The 27,238-nt window shown below is 39.1% G+C and overlaps 1 protein-coding gene across 1 annotated transcript in view; it reads right to left on the bottom strand.

Moving 5' to 3' along the window:
* otud7a (OTU deubiquitinase 7A) overlaps positions 1–27,238 on the bottom strand; it is a 90,094-nt gene that overhangs the window by 53,003 nt on the left and 9,853 nt on the right. Inside the window, exon 2 of the mRNA XM_065292090.2 lies at positions 5,411–5,543. The gene's annotated coding sequence lies outside the window, so the exon portion shown is untranslated. The remainder of the gene's footprint in view (positions 1–5,410; positions 5,544–27,238) is intronic.

Raw genomic sequence — 27,238 nt, 5'->3', positions numbered from 1 at the left:
TGCCTGGTAATTTCTCTCTGGTTTAGACGGAATCAGAGGCAGAACGAATTTGTTTATAATATACTGAGGCCCGAATACCTCCCTTTATTCAGTCCCGTCCTATATCAGTACGCTGAATATTGGTACATTCTTATATATATATACCCGGTTTTTCTGCCCTTTTAATAAACGGCAAAACCGCGGGCCTCGCGGCAGACTTCCTCTCTGCGATGGGTTCAGTCTGACATTAAACTACCTAGACATACTACCCTGCTCCGTGAGCCGTTCGGTCACCGTCACTACTGAGGCTTGTGCACCTGAACGGCTGAGCTCTGGTCTCCGCAGCATAGCTGCATCAACAGAGAACGAAACTGTCTGGGAAAAAGGGGTTATGTCGCGCCTCGGCTGGACTGCCCTGAAATGTTTTCTGTGTGCTGTTTATCCAAACATACTGTGTAATACTGTCGGCTATGCGACCTCACTATAGTGGCGAACGGTATTTAATTCCTCTAAAAAGAGTAATTTCCGTGCTTACTATACTGTGTATTGACACCCACGGTTGTACGGTGTCTCTAAACACTTTATCGCCTTACTGACAAGCAATCAGTAATACGCACACATGGCCCGCTGTCCATAATTTTATCGACGCTAGCCGAAAAAACCCCGGTTTGGCCATATACTGTGTATTGACACCCCACGACTGTACGGTGTCTCTAACACCTTTCTGCCAAATTCGCTCGCAGCCCACCTCAGTTTCTCCGCTACGATGCTGATGGCGCAAACGAGCACGGTCTTACGGCTGTTATTCTCTCTTCCTAGAGGAAGGACAGCCTCAGACTTTTGCATGGCTCCAAGCGTTTGAATCGCGCCCTCTCCGGACGGCCACTCAAACCCTTTACAGCCAAGCGGTTTATGACGTTTTTCGGCCATATAGCTGATTTATATTAGCGGATCCGAAGACGCTCACACCTCCGCTCCAATACTCGGAGATATTAAGGGTAATATCAACCTCAAGTGAGCTTGCTACCCGCCACAATAAGTTTCAAAGCTTAAAGCGCGCGCACAGTCAGACGCGCGCGGCATCTCGTTTAAGACGGGCGCACGTACCCCTCTAACGAGCCTCAGAAAGCTGAATATCGTGGCATTGTTCATAAGTCCACTTCAGTTTGACTAAGCAAAGGTCCCGCCCCGAGCTGACGGCCGGGAAGCTTGCTTAAGTTACACACTGCTGCATGGAGTGCTGTCATTACGAGCTAGCCCAGCATTTGCTGTGGGTTAAACACGCTTTACGACGGCGATCAGCCTTCGGCGCGTGGAACGCCGTTTGTCTCATATAAATCACCTTGTACTGTGAATACGGTACATTAAGAGGATGATTTAGCACTGCAGCACTCTCGACCGTGTTATTGTGATAATGCGGTCGGGCAATCTACGGTGGTTTCATTATTTACCGAACCAGACTGAGATCTCGCCCCCTGAACAAGCTGACGAGTCATCTCCTTTATAAACTCATTGCATCGCTTTATAAGCTATGTTCAATCAGAGTGATACGCATCTCATGCTAAAACTACCAATATTAACCCATTACGATGGGCGTGCGGAGATGGCATCCGTGGGACACGACCTACATTACGTGCCTTATGACACATTGACACAAGCTGCTAGGACCCCTTTCACGAGGCGTCCTTATGCAAAGTCTGATCCATTCTGTCTAGTGACATTTGAAAGTCAATACCCCCCGCGAATCGTGGGTGGAACACTTTTCTCCTCACTACAGAGGCACGGCGGCTCTCTCCCCTACCTATATCTATGTGGCCGTGATAACAGCGAACCACGCTTTTAAGACCGACCATTCATTTAATTCACAAGCCTGTCATCTCTCAGATGCGGACGGCGGCGGTAACAGCGAACCATGCTTTTACGGCTGGCCATTCACTTTATTCATAAGCCTGTCATTTCTCAGATGCGGACGGTGCCCGAGGCACAGCGCTCTGGAACTGTCCAAGGTCCTGGATGACACATACGTCTGACGTACATCAGACGATCAGCTGTTCATCTGCGTCACAGATCACTCACTAGAGCACCTGTCAATACAGGCTATTTATGGATCGTTGACGTTATCACCTCCCGTGACAATTATGCTCACTTGTCTTAGAGCATGGGCATGGTCTTAGAGGTTTCTCATTTGACAATTGTGACACGGCCGGCTGGTCCCCGCCGTCCACGTTGTCAGTTTACAGCTTCGACATCCCTGCTTCGCACTACTGAGGTTTGTTGCATTAAAGGTGCGCCCATTAGCTCACCTGTATGCACGATATGGTTTTTAATTATATGCGTCCACCGTGCGCTTAGAGAAGCTCACATGTACACGCTATAACATTTTGGTATACAATAAGATGCGCTTGGGAAGCTCACCTGTATACACAGCTGTGTTATGATTTGTGACACATACATTGTTGTTCATCTGTGTACATTCACGGTGCGTTGGGTGCCCACCGTTACGTTCATCAATCATATTTGTACACATTCACGGCGCGTTCTGTGCACTGATTTATCTATACGCATTCACGGTGCACTGAAGAGTTCACCCGTGTGCGCACAATTTATTATCAGAACACATGACGGCGCGCTCGAGAATCTTGCCGGCCTGTGCATTATAACACTCTGATTCATCTATATGCATTCACGATGTATTCAAGTGTTCACCTGTGCCCGTGCAATTTATAGTCAATACACATTTACGGCGCGCTTGGAAAGCTCACCGATCTGTGCACTATAATACTACCTATATGCATCCCGATGCGCTCGAGGGTGCACCTGGGTTCACACTATTGTGGTATCTGTATAATCCCACGCTACGAACCGTTCTGCCGCATATAGTCAGATCGGCCGTTCGTGAGCTTCGCAGATCACTCACTACGTATGTCTGTTGCTAACAGTGGTTATTTAGATGGATCGTTGAAACCATCGCACTGGCTCACGCCCCTCTATGAGCTATGTCCTATATAGAGCCCACTCTCTGCGAGTTTGGCTTCTTCATGAACTTGGTCTACAGGGGTATCTATATCTATATTTGATATCTGCTACGCGGCCGGCTGGTCTTCGCCGTCTACGTTGTCAGATTGTACAGCTTAGACGTCCCTGCCCTACGAGCGCAGGTTCTCTCGGCTCAATCATGCACGCTCATGCGTTTTATGTGTACACCACGGTGCGCTCAGCGAGCTCACCAACGTGACTCTGAATTTACTTATCTCGCACAGCCGCGGCGCGCTCGGTACCTCGCCGTCTTGTGCTATGTTATGTGCCCCCGGTGCGTTTAAAACCCCACCGTGTGCGCGTCAACAATTATATGGTGCTTACACATTTGCTTTTTAAGCTGTGAATATGCCGGGTATAGGGCCACACGCAGTGTCTCTCCGGTAAGGCACTTCAGTACGTTGTGTATGCACGGCGTGATGGGATTACGTTCCCCCATAGCGTCAGCTAACTGACGCAATGCGAAGTGAACCGTATTGAAAGGGAACGCTTAGGTTACTCACGTAACCCCGGTTCCCTGAAATAACGGGAACGAAGCATTGCGTCTCTTGCCGTGCTACAAACGTCTACACAGCGAGTGTTATTCGGCTGCGCGCTTCAGTCGAATATAATGAGCTCCTGACGATTGAACCGCGCTTATATAAGGACGCGTTCCTCCCGCGCGCGGGTTCAAACGTCATTGGTCTGTACTTTGTACAGACGTTAACCAATAGGCTTCAGTCACGGAGTAAACAGGAGTTTCCCCCATAGCGTCAGCTAACTGACGCAATGCTTCGTTCCCGTTATTTCAGGGAACCGGGGTTACGTGAGTAACCTAAGCGTTTTATTTTGTGCCACTATAATTACTTGTGTAACTACTCATGTAACAGTCTTTAAATAGGGAAAACATGGAAGTGTTTAGTGGCTTCTAAATTAATCCCTGTTTGGATCCTAAGGAATGAATGGGGCTAGGCTAAATGCTAACACATTCACGACGCGCTGTACAAAGATTAAGTGCACGCATTGAAAAAAGATAGGGATGTATTAATTCGTCTAAGTTGGGGTAAGAACATAGTAAAATATTAAAAAACGGTGGTGTTTTCCTTTAAGTTCTTACAACTTTTTATTTATAATTTATAGCAACTTATAACCAGTCAAAACAATTGAAATGACTTATTAATTCAAGTTGTTTAAACTTAAAACGTGCATCAAGGAATTTTTATGATGTATAGACTACGGTTTTACGGTGTAACTACTACAACTATGGAGGTGAATGGGGTCCATGAAGGGTTTGGTTACAAACATGTCTCAAAATATCTTACTTTGTGTCCACCAAAACAAAGAAATGTAAAACCTTCTTTCGATATCTCTTGTTTCATTTACATAAAGGCACTATACTTAAACGGGAGTTTAGCTGACCCAGATACATCCAATCCTTTGCTTTGTGTGGTATGTGGTGGGCTTTACTGTAAGCTAAACGCACTCAAAATATCGACCACCCCAATTTTTTTTTAACTTGAACATGTTTGCATATAAAAGTTTATAAAGCACCTCACCCAAATTTTGATTGGGATCTGCTTTCCATCACCTGACCTATACTGTAATACATTACAGGGAATGATCTTTATCCACTTAAACTCAAACATAAATATGTCAAAAGTTATGACCTAAAAACCCTTAGGATTGTATATTTGATGCCAATTTTCCTTTTCAAGATGTGCTTTTAAGAAGGTTAGTTGCTGGATTTGATAAGATTTATGGCAGCCACAAATGTGGCTTCTGTATTTAAAGGGATAGTTCACCCAAAAATGAAAATTTGATCATCATTTACTCTCCGTCATGTTGTTCTGAACACGTAAGAATGCATAAGAAAGAAGATATTTTGAATAATAATGTTACGCACACAGTTAAGGATACCTATTGAATTCCACAGTAGGATAAACAAATACTATGTAAGTCAACTTTGTGAACTGAACAACATGAGGGTGAGTAAACTATCCCTTTAAAAACCCAAATGCGTACTGCTAGTACTCACAACACGGTTTCATTTGAAACTGATTGTACCTATTTAGTTTCAACAGAGTAAAATTGAAGTTGCTGGTGCTTGCAACCAACCGGATGACAAATGAACAGTGTTGCGGTTAATGGTTGAAACTAATGATTGCTGTTGCCTGAAGGCGTAATGCTCTGTCTGTGTCAGCCACATCACTACGGCATATTTCTGGCTAATGTCTTGAGAGAGGCAGGTCTGCAATGAATGTTTGGAAGTGTCGCTTTCTGCCGGGGTGTGAGTATAACTTTCAGGAATGATGGCCATTTGATGGGAGTCTTGCAAACGAAGTTGTGTGTCTGCGTGTGGGCCTTGTCTAAAGCACAACTAAGAATTTAACAGATGTAGTCAGGAAGTAATTCTTACTTTGTGTGTTCTCAATGAGAGATGAGCCACCTCACCACCATGGTTATGTCCAAAATCACACACTCGCTTATGCACGCTCCTCTTCTCTAGTCCATGGCTGGCATGTGAGGAAGACTTAGACTCAAATACAGGCCTAGAAAGAGAGAGAGAGAGAATTATTAATTTACAAAATTGCGTTACAAATTAAAATATGCTGTGTTACCAAATGTTGCTTAGATGTTGATATTGTCTGTCTACTATTGACCAATGATAGCCAGTCAGACAGTGTTTGATATTTAATGTATAGTTTTGGAAAAGGAAGACCAATGAGATTTGACTGTGGGAGGGGCTACCCAGTGAAACATCACAGCAAAAAAAAAAAACCATGGCTGTTTGGGCTAAAAACTTAAAGGAATATTCAATTTTCTTAAAAGAAAAATCCAGATAATCTACTCACCACCATGTCATCCAAAATGTTGATGTCTTTCTTTGTTCAGTCGAGAAGAAATTATGTTTTTTGAGGAAAACATTGCAGGATTTTTCTCATTTTAATGGACTTTAATAGACACCAACAATTAACACTTAAATCAACACGTAACAGTTTTTTTCAACAGAGTTTCAAAGGACTATAAACGATCCCAAACGAGGCATAAAGGGTCTTATCTAGCAAAACGATTGTCATTTTTGACAATAAAAATAACAAATATACACTTTTAAAGCACAACTTCTCGTCTAGATCCGGTCGTGATGCGCCAGCGTGACCTCACGCAATAGGTCATGACGTCAAGAGGTCACAGAGGACGAAGGTGAAACTCCGCCTCAGTGTTTACAAGTGTTGAGAAAGAGGAGCGTTCCTACGTTGTTGTATGTCAACTGATACTAATTAATGTCTTTGTGTCAGTTTATTGTTTACAATGGTCCGCAAATGTGCGTTTTATATATGTAACACGTGACCTCCCTACGTCACTACGCATTTACGTTAGGTCACGCTGGACCGAATCTAGACGAGAAGTTGTGCTTTAAAAGTGTATTTTTGTTATTTTTATTGTCAAAAATGACAAACGTTTCGCTAGATAAGACCCTTATGCCTCGTTTGGGATAGTTTATAGTCCTTTGAAACTCCGTTGAAAAAAACTGTTACTTGTTGAGTTAAGTGTTAATTGTTGGTGTCTATTAAAGTCCATAAAAATGAGAAAAATCCTGCAATGTTTTCCTCAAAAAACATAATTTCTTCTCGACTCAACAAAGAAAGACCTCAACATTTTGGATGACATGGTGGTGAGTAAATTATCTGGATTTTTCTTTTAAATAAAAGATATTTAATTCATGCGCAAGTTCCCTCTTACGTCACTCCTCCCAGGGATTCCCCAGGGTCTTAAAGCTCGTAGGGCTTTAATTCTGTTTACAAACTTAAAGACTTAAAATATAATATAATTTTTTTATATATTTAGAATGATGGATATAGAATGCACTACATGTTTTTTGCTTATTTTGTTCAAAAGCATGATCAAGTCTACATATTATAATAACAAGGAACTATGCTTCTAACGACAGGTGAAGAGCTGTCGTTCAAACCACACAAGTTTGCGATGCAGCTTGCGAATGTTGGTTTGAACTATGGTTTCGGGAAACACCAAATCGTTGAACTTTGTCAGTAATGACGAAACTTACGACAGTAGTTGCTTAACGATGATTTTGGGAAACGCACCCCAGACCGATACATAAATACAGACTGGAAGTTCACTTCGGTTCAGTCGTATAACCGCGACAACGTGTGTGCGTCAGATGAAACCATCTATATGATAAGATATTGTTTAACATTGTTCTGTGAAACTTTTGAGAGATTCTTATTTGCTGCTAGCTTTAGGAGAAAAGTCTTGCTTGGATTTTTTAAAAAAATGGGTTACCATCTAGACACATTTGACAGGTTTCCTTTTGACGCTGGTCTGATGTTATAATGAGCCAAACCTGCTTCTACTTTTAGAGATTGACCCTGATATCCTTTTTTCTTTGTGCAATGAAACACAACTGACAAATGCATGGCTTACTATTCACACAGAAAGTCCAAAATAGGTATTTTTATGTAAATTTAAAAGTTCAGAGGAAGGAAAATGAAGAAAAAACATCTGATTATAGGTAGTGAAAGTTTCCATTTAACAAACTAAAGCCTTCACCCACACACATGCATTCACTAAAACACACACGCTTTGGAAAATGAAACATTGTGTTGTCTAAACAGCACGCCGCATCGACCCGGCTGCTCAGGGGCCTGCAAGTCTTGTAGTATTTATGAGCTCACGTTAACAAGCTAGAAAACATTCATGGAGCAAATGTGTGAGAAAAAATTAAATACAGAGAGCACTTCGTTCACACCCACATCCACAATCTGGGCCTTCTCACCCAGCTAAAAACAGTCATCTCAACCGCGCCGCTTGCAGTCAACAGCAAAAGCGTTGACACTGTCGACAACAGCCATGCACCCGTTCACCACGTTTCCCTGTTCTCCCACTGATGATCAATGTTTCCACGGCTAAATTTAACACGTTAACTTTCATAATTGCGCTCGGAGGCTGCCAGGTTTATTTTCAGAGTGTCAGACGTCTAGCAGCGGTGGAAAAATGTGCCATTGCACCAAAGTTATATGCTAAACAAATGCGAGAATTATCAGAGGATATTATTAAAAAAATTCTCATAGCATGTATATCGAATTTGTGTGTGTGTGTTAGTGTTTGTTTGCGCAATTATATTAATAAGAAATATGAAAAAAAATTTATTATTGTTTTACTTAAACCACTAGTGATTTGAGTTACTTTAACTCTTTCCCCTCTTTTTTTTTTTTTAAAAGTTACCAGCCATTGCCAGCATTCAGCATTCAGCATTCCAGAACATTTTCTTCTTTAAATAAACATACAAAAAATCAAATGAAAGAATAGACCCTCTGCTTTAAAAAAAAAAGTTTTATCCTACCTTCATTAGTTTTTATCACCTCTCAAATATGGGTAGGTTTCTTCAAAAACACAAAATTTTGAGCAAAAGCTGAGATAATTCAATTTTTGTGAAGGACTTTTGATAGAGATCAGATGCAGAGCGATCCTTAAAACTTACACGGACATACAGCTGTTTGTCCTAAGGCGATACTTCCGGGTTTTATAAGTTGCGATATTATGGAAAGCCGGAAATACTCGTCATTGGCAGGGAATTGTTTTCTCTGAATTGACGAATGGCGGAGAAAGAGTTAATGATGGATGTATGTGCTTTTTTTGTATGTGATTTTTGAAACCATGTGTTCTTTGTATGTGTAGGTCGCACATGTGTGTACAGGAGAACGTAATATGTGGCCCAATAACTGCGTTGCAGTTTATCGCAATGCGCATGCATTGAACGTCTGCGTATATGTACGAGTCAAATAAACTATACTTTGAAAGGCTGTGCGTTCGACCATGCGAGTATGTACACGTAAAAAACACACTATACTCCAGGCTTTACACCATGCTGACCCCTATATATGAAGATAACATGACGACATTTGAAGAAAAAAAAACATTAGTTTGTGTTCAGCTGAAGAAAGGAAGTCATATACATCTAGGTGAGTAAATTCTTAATATAATCCTTAATATAATGACACAAACTGAATTTATACATACAATAGTAAACTAGATTTTTACATTTAATGAAAAATGTGAGTGGGACTTCAATGCATCATCAATGCTTTTGTCATGTCTATACAACACCACACACACATACACAAATCAATCCACTGATCTATAAAGCTCAGGTAAAGACCTCTTAAAGATGATCAATGACACACTGGTACACAACGAGTAACATCAATCAATCACGCCATCAATCCACAACTGTGTGTTTCTGCTATTTAAGCTTTCCTAACTGCTGCTTTAGGTGCTCCTCAGGTCCATGCAATGCACTCACACCTAAATATTTCCTGTGAATACCTGACGGACGTTCAAACCGAGGCGAGACACAGCTGCAGGTCTAGCAGCACCGCAGAATTCTGGGATACAAGCCCAGTGATAAAAGTAAGACTCAGGACGTGTCACACAGTGCTCATTCAGCCGTGGGTGCTTTAACAAGCCCACGTGGTTTACAAAACTGTGAGCTGTGTCTTTTTGATTCTTGCTTCACGCAGCAAGCAAAAAGATATTCTAGAGATAGTTCAAGATACCTAAAATATATGGAGTAAGTTATTTATTTAACACTTTTGGGTCATTTTGAAGCTAAAAATACAAATTCTGACATTGTTTACTCACTCTTATGTTGTTTTGTTCTGGTGAATACAAAGGCAGATATTTTTTGAGAAATGTTTGTAACCAAACTGTTCGTGGACCCCATTCACTTCCATAGTAGGAAAAAAGAATACTACTGGGTTACAAACATTTCTCAAAATATCTTCCTTTGTGTTCATCAGAACAAAGACATTTATCCGGGTTTGAAAAAACATGAGAGTGAGTAAATGATGAGAGAATTTTCATTTTTGGGTGAACTATTCCTTTAAGGTTTTTGTTACTATGAGAGTGGATGGTGACCAATGTGTTTACTATGCACCCCCATACTAACCAGAAAACTCAAAACAACACTTAAAAATCTGCATTTGAGTTCTGAACAGCAACAAAAGACATTGGGGGATCAAACGACATGAGGGTAAGTAAATAATGATAGCTTTATTTTTTGGGTGAACAACTGTAACAACCTAGAAGACCCCAGCACCTTTTACATTTTCTCCTATAGATGCAAAATATAGTTCATCAAAGTTGCAATTAACTGACCTCAATCCCTGAAGACATGATAACAGATGGGTTGTGCACATTGTCAATGGTATTGTATGGCTGTTAGCACCGCTCACAAGTAAAAATTTAACATAGATTAAGGTGCTCGCGGAGCAGTACTTCATCAAGCCATATCACTTAAGGGGACACTCCACTTTTTTGAAAATATGCTCATTTTCCAGCTCCCCTAGAGTTTAACATTTGAGTTTTACCTTTTTGGAATCCATTCAGCTGATCTCCCAGTCTGGCGGTACCACTTTTAGCATAGCTTAGCACAATCCATTGAATCTGATTAGACCATTAGCATCACGCTAAAAAATGACCAAAGAGTTTCAATATTTTTCCCATTTAAAACTTGACTCTTCTATACTTCGATTGTGTACTAAGACCGATGGAAAATTAAAGTTGTGATTTTCTAGGCAGATATGGCTAGGAACTTTATTCTCATTCTGGCGTAATAATCAAGGACTTTGCTGCCGTAACATGGCTGCAGCAGGCGCAATGATATTACGCAATGCACAAAAATAGTCCCCTTGTTAACTTTCAATAGCAGCGTACAATTTTTGGTTGTGCGTAATTTCATTGCGCCTGCTGCAGCCATGTTACAGCAGCAAAGTCCTTGATTATTACACCAGAATGAGAGTATAGTTCCTAGCCATATCTGCCTAGAAAATTGCAACTTTCAATTTTCTGTTGGTCTTAGTGCACGATGTAACTACAGAAGAGTCAAGTTTTAAATAGGAAAAATATCGAAACTATTTGGTTATTTTTTAGCGCAATGCTAATGGTCTAATCAGATTCAATGGATTATGCTAAACTATGCTAAAAGTGGTACCGCCAGACCCGGAGATCAGCTGAATGGATTCAAAAACTGTACAAATCAAATGTTTAACTCTACGGGAAGCTGGAAAATGAGCCTATTTTTTTTTTTAAAGTGGAGTGTCCCTTTAACATTAGCCTGGTTGTCTCTGGTTCAAGCAACTCCTGCTTATAAATATTTATGAAGTAAGAGGTGTGGCTAACTAATATGCACAGTCAATATGGACTGTGATATATTAACATTACATAAAGTAGCTTAGTGCATTCAATGTACACATTTTTCAGATCGAACCAATGACCTTTTGTGCTGCTAACACTGTGCTCTACAAAAGCACTGAACACACAATCAAAGATATAAAATAAACATCACATTAATGAACAATGATGAAAGTCTAGAGTCATAACACCTGAATATTCTTACAAAGACACATAAAAGGACTTGGCCTTATTTGTATCCTGAAGCATACCTGCAAGAGGATCAAGACACGTGTCAGCAAAAACCACAGACTCAACTGAGACATCAGAGAAAAAAGTTATTTTCATAGCTCGTGAAATTTGATGGATTTTAATCTTACATGTCTAAAAGAAATAATTAAGAGACTTAAAGAGATGTTATGAGATAGATTCAACCTCAGATTTAGGTTAATTTGCTTATAATGTTAACATGGTGGTGATGTTTAGAAGATAGTTGTGTTAGTCGAACTGAGATCAGCCGGTTTCCATACCTGATCCCGAATGACGGCTAATAACAAGAAGCTAATATATCTGTGTTCATTGGTGCTGGGCGACAAATCAGAAAACACTAAAGTGTACAGGGATTTAAAAGAATCAGCACCTCTCCTGTGCATCCACACTTTATATTTAGCAACAAACCAGAAGAGGCCTAGTTAGAGAAAAACAGAAAAAGGTGTAATCCCTCTTTAAGATGCATTTGGGATGGGCGGCTTGATAGAGATCTTGAAATAAACAAAATTTATTGACATCCAATAAAGAATAGAGTTTAAAAAAATTGACGTGGATTTAATATCTTAAATCATTTGGTATTGGAAATTTTTTTTAAATGTAATTTCTCTATTAATATTAATTAATTAATTAAATATTACTAAACTAATTTTTTTTTATTTTTGTTGCAGAGAATGGTTTACATTGTAACCTGTGTAGGGCTTGAAAGCATAACCCTCATCACGGCAGGGTGCCTCATATGTGAATCAAGTCCGTCTCTAAAGGCAACAAAGTCTCGTGGGTAAGCATGACCCCTCGAGGTCTGTGAAACAAGGTAACCAACAGTGCACCTGCACCTATGGGAAGTTTATGTCTCTTTGTTTTGCTGAGTAATATCGGTAGACAACCCAGCTGCACAAGACCATGTCTACAACCTGAAAACAAACACTATGTACAGCATATATTCAGTATTTCATTGCTGTACAGATGGTCTTTTGTTCTTGAAAAATGGTCATGTAAGCTGTTTATGTTTTTTTAGAAGCAACACGCAAACAATATTCGTACTGTCTGCTTTAACACAACACGCATATTGTTCTTCACATCCCACTGGACCAGCCGAGCTATAGCTAATATTTACACATGCCTCGACTAGCTAGAAATATTTTAATTATTCAAACATTTAAGTCTACCTACAACAATGGTTGTTTTATTTTTTGCATTGCACCAGTTCTTGCAGAAGCATGTTGCAAAATATGCCAAAGTGCTATGATAGGTGAGACTACTGTTCAGTATTAAGGCCCATCGGATGCCAGGCACACCAGATGGAAAAGCCAATAGGCTGTGCCACACCCCTCTGCCAGCTTCAGTTTGATGCCAGCTTCTCAAATTGCACTCCAATGTGCAATCTAATAAGGGGGGTGATGACATAATATTTGCATTACTGTAGTTACTGCTAATGCTACTCTTTGTAAAAATGACGTTGAAATAACAAACGTCTCTGCATCTCTGCATCTAAAAGTCACAACTGTTTTATAAAACCTTTAACATAAAGGCCTAGCAAACCTGTCTTTAAGGAATAAAAATTTATTTTTGTTTACTGGCTATTCAGTGGTGGCATTAGGAGGAGCGTAATACTTAAATACATGATAAATCATCAATATTTCTTGGTCTGTTTTCCTGGAAGATAATTTGTCATTGTTTATTAACAACATAACATACAAATAAATCTCACGATGTCAGACATTTACATGATGATAACTGTTGTTGCCGTGCAAAACTAAACGGTTATGGATGAGCCATGTTGTCACTGACATTTTTGGCGTGTCCCTGCGTTCTCAGGAACAGATTGCTCGGTCAGATCATCACAGATATCCGACTCATTCACACTTCTGTTTTTTCATCTGTCATGTGGTTTAACACATCGCTATGCAAAATAGGGGGTTATTTTTCTTTAAATACGGCGAGTGAATATTAAAGGGGACATTTCACAAGTTTTTTAGGATGTAAAATAAATCTTTGGTGTCCCCAGAGTACGTATGTGAAGTTTTACCTCAAAATTCCCCACATATAATTTATTATAGCATGTTAAAATTGCCACTTTGTAGGGGTGTGTCCTTTTAAATGCAAATGAGTTGATCTCTGCACTAAATGCCGATAGTGCAGATTAAGAGGCGGCATTATCCCCTTCTGACATCACAAGGGGAGCCAAATTTCAATGACCTATTTTTGCAGAGAATGGTTTACCAAAACTAAGTTACTGGGTTGTTTTTTTCACATTTTCTAGGTTGATAAAAGCACTGGGCACCCAATTATAGTTCTTAAACATGAAAAAAGTCAGATTTTCATGATATGTCCCATTTAATAGCTCTCCTGATATATAGGGGCCTGTATATAAACATTTAAAGCTCACATAACACACGCCGTATCTGCATTTCTGATGTTAATCTGGAGTACCTATAGAGTAGTATTACATCCTTTATATCTATGAAGAGTCTTTAGTTTAATCAGATTTATAAAAGAAAGATAACGTATAACGTATGAAAAAATGAAGAAGGAGCAGTTACTACCGCGGGAGGAGCGAGTACGAGTCATGCAACACTGTTTAAGTTATGATTCACTACATGTTCGTGTCATTTATATAATATGCACGCACCTATTTCCAACATAAGACAGAAGTCTTACCGAGGGTTCACACCAGCCGCGTTTGAGGCATTAAAATCGCATCTACCGCATCTAGTTTGCCGCTTGAACATTTTGGGCCCTATTTTAACGATCTGAAACGCAAGTGCGAAGCCGAGGAGACCCACGTTCTTGTAAGAGCAGCCAAAGACAGAGAAGTTGTTTTGTATGGGGATAGGAGAAACCCGCCCAAATCAGCGTAGGTTAAACAGGCGTGAGAGGAAATAGCCACAGTCTCATCAGCTAGCATATCGTTGCGCCAAGCGCTACAATGATGTCAGGAGACGGGGGAATCCCAAGCTTGCCAGCATAAATCAGGCACGCCGTGTAACGGGAGGTGGATCTGCCTCAGGACCTGACGCCAGCAGAGGACATCGCTGCGTCCACCCTCACCGCTGAAAGGGTTTGGGGGCTTTGAAATCGGACCCAAGAAACGCAAGCAAGGTCCAACCCCAAAGTACTCTTACAAATCAAGTTCACATACATTAAGGTTTCTTGTGAAAACATTTTAATTATTATTTACATAAAATAAACGTAATCAGCCACACAACAAACTTATTATTATTAACTTAAAAAATATTTTAATCGTTTGATTCCCCTTATCTCCTGTATTAATATTTTTTATTGTAACAATTTATGATTTGCAAAAATAACTGTTGCATCTGTGTAGATTAGATGCAAAGTGTATGCGCGTTGTGCACGCTATACATTATGGTCAAGCATGCGCCCTTAAAATAGCATAATGAACCACGCGCAACGCGCCACTGACTTTAAACTAGTTTTTTCTGGTCAGTGGCACGTGAAATTCTAGTCATCGAGACATTCACGCAGAAATTCGTGTCATGGGAGGGGCTTCTGCAACTCCGCTCGCTTTCTGTAATTACATCACTACTAGAGCAAGCTCCTGATTGGTTAACGCTGCGCGTTTTTCCTTCAAAGAACTAGACGCGCAAATGAGGTGGAATCGCATCTACCGCGCCGCACTAAACGCCTCATTCGGGCCGCGAGACCTCCAGATGCATGTCAACGTGTCTTCACATTGACTTAACACTGAAATCACTCGCCTCTACCACGGCTGGTCTGAATGCAGCATTACCGGCCAAATGCAACTCATGACCCGGTTGGGACTTTTCAATGAAATCCAGCGCATCAAACACACACGCAAAACTCCGCTGCTACCCCGGATAATAAACTATATCCATGGTTTCCATATTGCTGGCTTTCTTCACGTTACATCCAAAAACACACATCTTCATTCGTGCCATTGTTGAGTTTTGAAATTAAACAAAACTGTCGCGTGATGTGATATTTGTAAGTTCTAGCGTCTCCCGCTGATTGATGGGTGGGCGGGGTTTTCCAGGAGAAGTGCCCATAAAAATAAGTGATACGTATACGGTGTTAAAGCAACATAATGTAGTTTTTTACCTTTAAATAATGTCTCTAAAATTATTTCAGCGATAGAACAACTTTTAACTGGACAAATTGTACTGTTGCTGCAACCTGAGCAGCCTCCTAGCTGCTACAAGCACACTCGTTACGTTATTATTATCAATACGTTACTTTACTCGTTACTTCAGAAAAGTAATATTATTACGTAACGCATGTTACTTGTAATGCGTTACCCCCAACACTGCTGCTTAGACAAGATATCTGTTTCTTAATAAGTGATGCAATCTATTTAGTGTAGTGTATCTGTTGTTGGGCCTGTGTAACCAGTGAGTCACATGTGAGCGGGTTAGGTGTGCATAGAGAGATTGAGATTCAGATGTCACATCATGTTCCAGCCTAATATCATGATTCATGACGTTTGGTCTGACCACGTATGGCTGATGAAATAAGAGGCTTATGCAGTACATTGGGTCTGAGCTACATTTGGCAAACCAGATGCATTATGATAATGTGTTCATCTAACTTTATCCCAGTACAAGTCGACGCTGCGATAACAGACTTTGGTGTGAATCTTAATGGTTTAAAGTCAATAAAAGCCCCAGTTTAGAACAAAATAGATTAAAAACATAGATCATAGCCATAGATACACTCGCATTAGCATTAGGCGGCGGCTGACACTTCAGCTATGTATAAAAACACATAGATGTGATTAAAAAAAACAATTAGAGTGGTATTATTACAGTATCCCTTTAATACATCATTTCAGAATAAAAAAAACTATACTAAAGCCATAAATCACTCCTAAAATTAGGAAAAATTAACTTTTAGCTTTGTGCCAAAATCAAGTGAGTAGTATCATGTGTTCCCAACATTGCACCCACTACGAGGATGGCTTTATTTAAGAAACCATTTAAAAACATATGACAAATATGGTATTCAGTTTTAGGTACCAAAATGCTTAGTGTACATTTACAAACAGACATAAATATCACAACAAAACACAACCACAACATGGTATAGGCCGTAGCAGACACCGAAGAGTAGTACGGTAAAGGGATACAGTTACGCTACAAACCGCAATCACAGGAAGTGCTTCTGATCTAAAGCACCAGATTCAGTGACTGAATTTCAATGCAGGAAAAAAGGTCAACCCATTCAGCCAGCGAATCAATCACTCAGTTCCCATCTCCCCTCCTCCAGCCACAATGGTAAGCCTGTGTCGCTGGTGTCTGCATGTTGGTATGGAAGCAACAAGCCGGATGGAAGTATGGGGAAGAAGATACGTACCGGATCCGTTGAAGACTCGAGCATTCCCAAAAGCCATTCAATGTGTTTGCTACTCATGCTCTAATGGTACGGCGAGTACCATCTTCAGATATTGCCTAACTGTCTTTCTGTCTGCCTATCTATCTTATTAAAGCTAGCTAATATAAGCTGAGCGATTTGAAAAAAAAAACTTTAATATTGAGGAGAAAAACTCTGTGGTATTATTAGGAAATGGCTTTAATAATTTCAGATCGGTTTTAGTTTGTCTGACACATTAATTTCGATATGTAGCTCTACAGTACATGAATATAACCAGAGATCAATAAGGTCAACAGCACTGGATCCCTCTAAATCTTTTCGGATGGAAACGAATGGAAAAAACTTATCCCAGACGCATCGGCTCGTGACTTGGCATGTGACGGCATCTCTGAACGTCTGCGCCTGTCACCTCTGGTCGAACTCGCTTGTGTGTGTGTGTTTGTTCCTTAAGCCAATGTTTTTTGACAGACAGTTCAAACTGCAACAGATGTTGTACCCGGCAACAAGTTTGTAGACATGCCTGGCAGATAAATAGACGTCTAGAAGATGAAACTATGAGACAACAGGGCCTATATATAGTAAAACAGCATCCCTGGAATCGACTATAATCTGTTTTGACCTTACACTTTCAGAAGAAAGATACAAAAGCTGTCACGTACATTGTGTGGATTGAAAAAAACCACCCACTTCGCGCTGACGTTTTTTTGCAGCTCCTGTGGATGCATCGAGTATAGACAATACTTAAGGTACCTAAATGGTACATTTTAGGAAGGGATACCGTACCACTTTTGTACCTTTCGTCTGAGAGTGTAGCAAACACAATAACAAACAACAAAAATCTGTAAGAAAACAAGAATTATGAATTTTAGGGGCTTATAATTTTTCGTATAAATAGTTTAATATAATAATGTTTATAGCCTGCAACAAAAAAATTACAACCGCACTACTCTAATCTGGTTGTAGGCTACAAATAACTACTGATAAATAAAAACTGTTATGTTGTTATTTTGGTTAGCTTTCAAACTTTGATACAAAAAATGTGCACATCTTAACCAGAAAACCTCAGTGGCCCTGCTATCATAAGAATTAACATTGTAATTGCTGGGCAGATTTCTTAAGATGATTTAATTGATAACTTATTTTGTCAATAATATATTTAAAAAACTGGTGGTGGGGTTAAGGAGCGCTAAATGAGGGTTGCCCAGGATGCCACACATGCCAGAACCGCTAAAAACTAATCGGGATTACAATATGGGTAAACAATTAAATAATCGCCAAAAGCCTCAATAACAGTTGTCCCTTTGACCTCATTTCTGTATGTTTGGGCATCAAATACAGTGGTAAATCAGAGATTTTGAAAATGATAAGTTGACATTTCCTTTGGGCATTCGTTTTGGATTTTTTTACTGACAACAAAACTTCCATAATTATTTGTTATTTACATTAGTTATTTACATTATAAGTTGTAGTTTTTATGATAAAAGATTTTAAAACAAGTGTATTCGCATTTACAAGGTGAAAAATCGAAATTTATGATTTTTTTTGATATTGTGCAACACTACAGAGATAAAAATGCAGCGTAAGGATGCCTTAAAGTTTAAACAATTAGCCACTCCCATACAGCAAAATATATATTTTTAAATGTATTTCAAAATAAATGGCCAAAAATATATTTTCTGAAATATATTTTGGAATGTTTACAAAAATATATTTTTCAAAATTATTTTTGTATATTTTGAAAATATTTTAAAAATATTTTCATTTTAAAGCATTAAAAATATATTTGTCCCTTAATATATTTCAATCCAAGGAAATATATTCACGTTGCATTGGAAAAAGAACTTTGTTATTGTTAAGAACCTGTAAACATATTTGAATGTTTCAAAAAGGTTAAAATTAATTCTATTTTCAACTTAAAAAAATACTTTTTAAATTAACTTATAAAATATAAAAATAATATAAATATATTTTGGCAAAGAACACATTTTTGCCATATGGGATGTAAATTTAGAAATGTCAGGGTGACCATACGTGCCATTCTTCAAGGACGTGTCCTGGCCAGGATTTCGGGTGCGTCTTCCGGAAGTCAACCGCATACGTCATAGAGAATTATTATTATTATTATTATAGAAAAGCAAATGTTACATTTTAAGGTAAGAATGAAACTACAATTGTATGTCTTATGTTTTTAACTGAATGGTGTATGCGGTCAACAAATACGACTTCCAGAAGACGCACCGAAATCCTGGCCAGGATGCGTCCGGGAAGAATGGCACGCATGGTCACCCTAGAAATTGATTTGCTTGCCCTTAAAATACATTTTGAAATGTTGATATATGAAAGAAAAACTAAATATATTTCCAAATTCAAAAATATATTCAATTGAGCATTACTTTCCACAAAATGTTTTTAGCATATATTTAAAAAATATTTTTGGCCAGAGAAATGTATTTTTTTGTTATATGTGCTGGTCAAACATCTACGATATTATCCCTAACAAATTTCCTGTATCTTCCTGTACATAATAATTGTTCCCGTAGCTCAACTGCTAAAGCATTGCATAAACAGAGCAAAGCAAAGGTCAAGGGAACACATATGACACATTGGCCTACAGACAACATAAGGACATTAGCTCATTTAGCTTTAGCATGTTAGCATATTTGATGATTTTGTGTTGAAGGCTTTACGTTTGCGTCTGGGCTCTCCATTAACTGGCACAAGAACAGTCAGAACCCTGGCTTTGAACACAGAGGTAGGATTGACTGACTGTGCCAAAAAAAGGTCTATCCCTTTCTTTAAATGCGTCTTTTTTTGCTTCTGTCCTAGTTTTCAGGCATTCGAACAAGAGCTTGGCTAATACAACATGAGATGACCCAAATCTGTGAGGGTCTATCAGGTGCTGTACATTAATACAATTCTGAAGAGTAGAAGCAGATGATTTCCCTAAGTGAGACGTAATTTGTTATAGAGTGCCATATGGAGCAAAGCGCTGAGAGAAAAGAGTTGCGTCTCGGTGCAATTTCACAGCTGAATGTCGACACAGAGGTGCCAAGTTGTCTGTAGAGGAAAAACCGACAGCGAGTGCAAATTCGTTTTTAGTTATAACCTATACAGAAAAACAATTGGGGTTACATTACATCTCTCATTGTGGGTTAAAAAATAAACGTTCTGAAATAAAAACTTTTTTTTAACAAGTCACCGCTTAGTAAGATCAGGTCAACACCAACTCGTTTGTAAAGCAGCCAATCGTATTTGTTTATAACTATATGGTTAAAAGATACGGTACATTTTAAATAACGAATTACAATATTAAATGTTAATAATTAATAAACCAGAATACTCAAAAATTAAGATACCAAAAATCTGCACACAAATCGGATTTATTTTTTAAATCTTGAAATTAAATCTTGAAATTCTTTAGCAGTTCTCTACCATCTATGAATTTCTAAATACGCCACATTAGATGCTAACATAAAAGATCAGATTTAGCAAAAGAGGGTTTTATAAATGTTATCTATCTTTTCTCTGGAATCACCATCACCAGTCAAAGCTGGAGTCAATCCCTTTAGGTGTACCTGACAAGCAGAAGAATATGAATACAGCTTTTGTGAACAAGTGCTGTGTGGTGGTCTGATAAGGGGCTGGCTTTTTACCACAGACAGATCACATCGCTTGACCTTTTCTCTTTTTGAAATACGTTTCACCTCACTGACAAGACCTGAATACCTTAAATATCTGCGCCATTAGCCTCACCAAATGTATTGGCAAAATTACATGTATTTAATTTCAGTAAAGACAGGCACCAATAGGTGGTCATGTTTGCAACACCTCTAGATAGTTATTTCAGTCATGCAAAACTAAAGTCCTGTTTACTACTTAGTGCCCGAAAAAAAAGTTCAAGATAATTTACTCACCACCATGTCATCCAAACTGTTGATGTCTTTCTTTGTTCAGTCGAGAAGAAATTATGTTTTTTAAGGAAAACATTTCAGGATTTTTCTCATTTTAATGGACTTTAATGGACCCCAACACTTAACAGTTAACAGTTTTTTTCAACTGAGTTTCAAAGGATGGCAATCCCAAACGAGGCATAAGGGTCTTATCTAGCGAAACGATTGTCATTTTTTACAAGACAAATAAAAAATATGCACTTTTAAACCACAACTTCTCGTCTATCTCCGGTCCTGTGACGTGCCAGCGCGACCTCACGCAATACGTCATCACGTCAAGAGGTCACGGATGACGTATGCTAAACTAAGCCCCAGTGTTTACAAGTGTGGAGAAAGAGGACCGTTCCGACGTTGTTGTATGTGGAATGATACTAATAAATGTCTTTGTGTCAGTTTATTGTTTAAAACGGTCCGCAAATGTGTGTTTCATATATGTAACACGTGACCTTTTCACGTCATTACGCAATTACGTGAGGTCACGCTGGCGCATCACAGGACCAGAGATAGACGAGAAGTTGTGGTTTAAAAGTGCATATTTTTATTTTTATTGTCAAAAATGACAATCGTTTCGCTAGATAAGACCCTTATGCCTCGTTTGAGATCGTTTAGAGTCCTTTGAAACTATTAAGTGTTGGGGTCCATTAAAGTCCATTAAAATGAGAAAAATCCTGGAATGTTTTCCTTTAAAAAACAATTTCTTCTTGACTAAACAAAGAAAGACATCAACATTTTGGATGACATGGTGGTGAGTAAATTATCTGGATTTATTTTTTAAGAAAATTGAATAATCCTTTAAGCCTTTAAGTTCTGCATAATTAAGGGTGTGGCCACTTAAGTGACAGGTGAACTGCCACTGCTAGCACTACCTTCCAGCTTGATGGCCATGGTTTCAGCAACCAGCCACTTCAGCTTCACCCACGTTCCGCCTCTTTACCCATTTTCAGTTATGTGCGGCCAAGATAGCGAAAACAAGCCCCGCCAACTACTGGCTTCACAAAATCTCTTCACAAACCTATGGGTGATGTCACAGACACTACGTCAATATTTTTGACAGTCTATGGTAATTCCCCATAAACTGTGCCTGAACACAGTCCTGTAGCCTATACTTACTTTGAAAAGCGGTTTCGCGCATACTATTTATATGTGTACAATATACTGTATATAGTACAGGATGAAATACTGTGAATACTTTTAAAAAGTAGCTATTTTGAAACTCTAGCCTCCTCCTAACACATGTTTGTACTGATAGAAAAGATGTTGAAAGTGTCGTGTTGCAATCAGATTGCAGCTGACAAAATGTTGCCATATTTCTTGCATAATAAGACATGAAGTAGTTTAAAACTTGGAGCTCTATTGCTTGGCACACAGGGCATAAATGTAATTGTGTGTGTGTGTGTTGCTCAATGTACCCAACTTGGATTTCAGATTCTGTATTCAAAGGACCAAACTAGGACATCCCACGGTATTTGGAGAACTTCTGCATGCTTCAACAAGGCAGAAGTAGGACATAAATTAAGACAATCTGATAAGACCAACAGCATTTTAAACAGAACAAAAGCAGTATAGAAAAGTATAGATGGATAGGTTAAGCCGTGGTTCTCAAACTTTTTGGCTTGCCCCCCCACTATTCATAAGTAGGGTGCATTCCTTCACACCCCCCGAAAAATAATCATGACTTAATCAATCTCACACAACTTAGAATTTGAATTAAACACAACATATTACATTATAAAATATAGTACTGTTGGTTAATAGCTTCTCTATTTTTCTGAGGTAATTTAATTACACAGAATTTATGATGAAAATATATTTTTTAAAACTGGTCCTCCCTAGCACCCCAGCTTAAGTTCCACCAAGGACACATTTTATGGACCAGTCAATCTCAAACGTATCTGGATGAGCTATTAACACGCCAAAAATTCAGTCTTGGTGAACAAGGAGTGTTTTGACACGAATACGCCCTCACTTGACACACCAACAAGCAGAGGGCTGGTGACCAGTGATGACAACGATGTTGTGATGTCTATTCTGACTTGACTTGGGGGGAGTGTGCAAAAATATGACAACCCAGATACAAAGTGACACACAGCAGGCGAAGCCAGTTCGACAGACACGTCATCTCCACCTAAAACCCTGCTGAGCCTTTGTTTCTCATCAGCCCCCTCCCAAGAGACTGCAAGGAGCTGCTGTGCACCACTTGCGGGTTTTGATTCAAGAAGGGTGTAGGAACAACCCGAAAGGATGGGGGAGGGACACGTTGTAGACATCAGCCTGACTCATGAATATGAATTAGGTGTTCATGTGTAGCTCAGAGGAAGAGCATTGCGTTAGCAGCGCAAAATATATACCTTATAATCTGTGGCTGCCGGTGACTTCTTTTTTCGAGGGCGCTCGATGCGAAATTCGTCACAACGTGTATGTAGCCCGTCATGTGTGTGGTTCCTTTTTCAAAATGTGTGTTCTGCGTATCGAGTGATCCTGTGTGCATCACGTGTCTTGTCAAAATAAGTGCCTGCTGCAGACGCGTCTAAAGGGTTTATGATAAAAGAGACGCTTGGGTTTGCCAGATACTCGCATAATCTCGTGCATAATCAGACTTCACAGTTAAGGGAGTGTCTTGCGTGTATTTTGTGAACGTGAGAGTCTCTTTTATCATAAACGGTTTTGACACGTGTACAGCAGGCACTTATTTTGACAAAACACGTGATGCACATAGGATCACTCTACGCACAGAACACATATTTTGACACTCCGAACATTTATTTTGAATTTGCGCCCCTCGGATGAGCAGTCACAAGCTGCCACTGTTAAAAGGTAAAAAGTCGCTCTGTATTTCACAGATAAAACGTCTGCTAAATGCATAAATGTAACTACTTGCTTGGCGGCAGAGTGCTTCCCTTGCAAAATAATAAGTTAATCAGAAACAATAAAAAAAGAGATACACTAAACCACGAGTCCACTTGTGATATTGTGTATCAAAAGTATTCAGGTGTGTAATGAACTCCAGCTTTTATACTTGAATCGGTTACAGATAACACAATGACAGGCTATACAATCAATGCTAATTGAATTTCCTCTGTCTCCTCTAATGCTGACATCTTATAGATTCCTGTAAATGCCAATACTCAAATTAAAAGCTGTGTAGTTTTTTTTTTAAACAACAAATGAGCATTTTATTGCATAAAGTGTTGCATAATACTATTGGAAGATGGTAGCATGATCAAAATAGTCATTAAAATGCTAATATATGTGACCCTGTCTGTGAAATCAAGGCTAAAGTCTCATAATCGGATTTAAATGGACACTTTTTTGAAATCCATTCAGCTGATCTCCGAGTCTGGCGCTAGCACTTTTAGCATAGCTTAGCATGCTAAAAAAATAACCAAAGAGTTTCGATATTTTCCCATTTAAAACTTATAATGAGAGTATAGTCCTGTTGCCATATCGGCCTAGTAACATCGCAACTTTTAATTTTCCGCCGGTCTTAGCACACGATGTATCTACAGAAAAGTTTTAAATAGGAAAAATATCGAAACTCTTTGGTTATTTTTAGCCGTGATGCTAAAGGTCTAATCAGATTCTATGGATTGTGCTAAGCTATGCTAAAAGTGTTAACGCCAGACCCAGATCAGCTGAATGGATTTCAAAATGGTAAAAATCAAATGTTTAACTCTAGGGGAGCTGGAAATGAGCATATTTTCAAAAAAAGTGGAGTGTCCCTCTTTAAGAAGATTAGGAAAAATCAAAGTGTGACTTTACTCATTGATTTCCCATTGATTTCAATCTTTAACATGACCTTACCCAGTCAATACTTAAGATATCAAGATTATATTTTTCACAGAATGTTCTTTACATTATGTAAGATGATTTTATGTAGAAAATGTAACAAATAAAAAAAATGCTATGTAGCGATCTGCCCCAAATCAAGCACCGTAAACCCTCCAGAGCTCTGCCCCCTTACTGTGCATTCAGACCGCCACCGGCGAGAGCGTCAAAGTGGCCGGAAGTCATTCATTTTCAATGAGAGCCGGCGACGAGCTCCGGCGAGCAGCGGCGCGTCGCGTCATGTACAGCGTGAGCGTCTAGGAGAGTTGAAATCAGCTCAACTTTATGGTAATGAGATATGACGCGGTTCGGCGGCAACCAATCGGAAGGTGGAAATGTTCGGCGGCAACCAATCGGAAGGCGGAAACCTCCGCCTGAGAGGAGTTCAGAGAATGCAGTCGAGCGTCGGCGCGTCCACTACACCTTTTCTTTAGCGTCGTTGGGAGGGCAGCCAGAGCTTCTATTGACGCTCTCGCCGGTGGCGGTGTGAATGCACAGTTAGGCCTCCATAGCAAACCTGTCCACCTCCACAATGTTCTTCAGCCTCTCACCACAGAGCCCTAAACTGACCTCGCGTCTGTCACATTGACCATCATTTTACACCCGTCATGCCCTCAGTCCGGGAAACCACTGTTCCTGGTTCAGCCTCCAAGCTGTCAGCAAGATTCCTCACTTCACTTTGAGTATCTCCACAGGCTGTCGGTTCAACTGATGACCTCACTTAGGCACATAAGGACAAGCTAATATTTTCTGAGGACATCTACACCCGGTAATTCAGATAATAGGACATTTCCCAATTAAGTTAGGCAGTGAACGTTTAACAAACAATAAGTGGTACTGTAGTTAGTTACTCTCTGGTACGACTACTCTGGCAAATTTGTTAACATTTAAAGGGGACATATCATAAAAGACAGATTTTTTCCATGTTTAAGTGCTATAATGGGGTCCCCAGTGCTTGTATCAACCTAGAAAATGTGAAAAAGAACAACCTGGTAACCTTAGTTTTGGTAAACCATTCTCTGCAAGCATGTGAAAAAATAGGTCATTGAAATTTGGCTCCCCTTGTGATGTCAGAAGGGGATAATAGCGCCCATAGCGCCATTTAGTTAGAGATCAACTCATTTGAATTTTATGCTCACACCTACAAAGTGGCAATTTTAACATGCTATAATAAATTATCTATATGGTATTTTGAGCTAAAACTTCACATACGTACTCTGAGGACATTTTAAAAAAGCCTTGTGAAATGTCCTCTTTAATGCATTAGTTAACATGAACTAACAATGAACAATACTTCTAGGAATATGCAAAGCATAGATATGCCAAAGCCAAAGACTGCGACAAGCAGCAAAGAAATACATACAGTACATTAATTAAAATGAACAAGGACAACAGGGGTGCCTTGTATGCCTATGGGTCCACATCAAAAATCTATTTAGAAAACTACTTGAAAATCACAAAATGAATTGCAGGTCAGCAAATACGTTACATAAAGAAGCTTCATTTTAATTCCTAAAACGCGGCTCCTCAACAACCTGCTTGACTCGACATATTCTCCTCTCCCTGCTTTGTCTCTGTCTGTTCTTATCTAAAGGGCTTCTGTGAAAACGATCAACAAATTTCAACCCCATCAGCACAGGTTTAGCTAGTGGCTGTTTGAAACTATTCATTCAACCGTATTTAAATAAACAATACGAACGTTTGTTTGACCTTTTCACAGCACACATTCAAAAGAGTTATAACCATTTATTATAGGAGTCAGCGGTTAATATATCATCAACATGAGTGCAGGGATAATGTTGGTGTACATTTCACATTTACGACCGTTAAAATTAAGTGAAGGAATATAAACTTAAATGCAGTATAGATATACTGTAGGTAAATAAGGCATATGCATCCTTTTCATGCAAGCGTTTCAAGAAACCCTGTACATACAACATGCAAATGTCTCAATAAATATTTGAGTTCATACTGTAGTAGTTTATCTAGAGGTTGTGCAGGCATGTACTGTAACAAGTCCTTGTTGATTTCCCTTGGGATAATGTGGGATTCAAACACTGATAGTGCTCCTGCTTGGTGACCTCGTAGAGTTTAGGGTCCCACTATTAAACTTTAAATCAGTGGTTCCCAAACTTTTTCATTCTGCGACCCACTTAGACATAATCTGTCTCAATATTTTTGTAGAAATACATTTAGAAATACAAAAATAAATTTGTTATCTTTTAGAAGAAAGTAGTGATGGGGACGAGACCGCCTATGCCGAGTCTGAGTCAAGACCGAGTCTTTGAAGGGTCGAGACCGAGTACGTTGGTTTTCAAATACAGTTGAGTCCGAGTCAAGACCGAGTCTTTGAGGAAGCATGTCTAAGTCGAGACCGAGCCGAGACCAAGACCATAAAAACATTATAAAAACTATTATAATATTATAACTATTATAATAATATTGCTATTATTATTATTGTTATTATTATTTGTATTATTATTATTAAATGTGAATTATTAATCCAAGATATTGTTTTAAGCCTTATTTATTATGGCTAGTAAATTTTCTTCTCTGTATCAATATTGGGAAGTTAATTATAGAAATTGCAAAACACAAATGTTACTAGATAGGCTATTGACATTTTTATAATCGACTAATGAATAATTAAATGCACTGAA

This window comes from Paramisgurnus dabryanus, chromosome 23 (genome assembly GCF_030506205.2).
Source record: "Paramisgurnus dabryanus chromosome 23, PD_genome_1.1, whole genome shotgun sequence".
Lineage (NCBI taxonomy): Eukaryota > Metazoa > Chordata > Actinopteri > Cypriniformes > Cobitidae > Paramisgurnus > Paramisgurnus dabryanus.
The sequence above is the reverse complement of the archived record's forward strand: the minus strand, read 5'-3'. Positions and strand labels throughout refer to the sequence as shown.